Source organism: Bison bison, unplaced genomic scaffold (genome assembly GCF_000754665.1).
Source record: "Bison bison bison isolate TAMUID 2011002044 unplaced genomic scaffold, Bison_UMD1.0 scf7180017864037, whole genome shotgun sequence".
In the NCBI taxonomy this organism is placed as follows: Eukaryota; Metazoa; Chordata; class Mammalia; order Artiodactyla; family Bovidae; genus Bison; species Bison bison.
The window spans coordinates 5105007-5105666 of NW_011494609.1; the positions used below are offsets into that span (position 1 = coordinate 5105007).

The 660-nt window shown below is 62.3% G+C and overlaps 1 protein-coding gene across 1 annotated transcript in view; it reads right to left on the minus strand.

Moving 5' to 3' along the window:
- The window catches only part of DIP2A (DIP2 disco-interacting protein 2 homolog A (Drosophila)), a 123389-nt gene that overhangs the window by 14180 nt on the left and 108549 nt on the right, over positions 1 to 660 (minus strand). The gene's annotated exons all lie outside the window — the stretch shown is intronic.

Here is a 660-nt window from a genome sequence, read left to right on the forward strand (position 1 = left end):
CACTCACCTGCACACACACCCTCCACTCACCTGACACCCACCCTCCACTCACCTGACACCCACCCTCCACTCACCTGACACCCACCTTCCACTCACCCGACACCCACCTTCCACTCACCTGCACACCCACACTCCACTCACCTGACATCCACCTTCCAATCACCTGCACACTCACCCCGCACTCACCCAACACCCACCCCCCACTCACCCGACACCCACCCTCCACTCACCTGACACCCACCCTCCACTCACCTGACACCCACCTTCCACTCACCCGACACCCACCTTCCACTCACCTGCACACCCACACTCCACTCACCTGACATCCACCTTCCAATCACCTGCACACTCACCCCGCACTCACCCAACACCCACCCCCCACTCACCCGACACCCACCCTCCACTCACCTGACACCCACCCTCCACTCACCTGACACCCACCTTCCACTCACCCGACACCCACCTTCCACTCACCTGCACACCCACACTCCACTCACCTGACATCCACCTTCCAATCACCTGCACACTCACCCCGCACTCACCCAACACCCACCCCCCACTCACCCGACACCCACCCTCCACTCACCTGACACCCACCCTCCACTCACCTGACACCCACCTTCCACTCACCCGACACCCACCTTCCACTCACCTGCACAC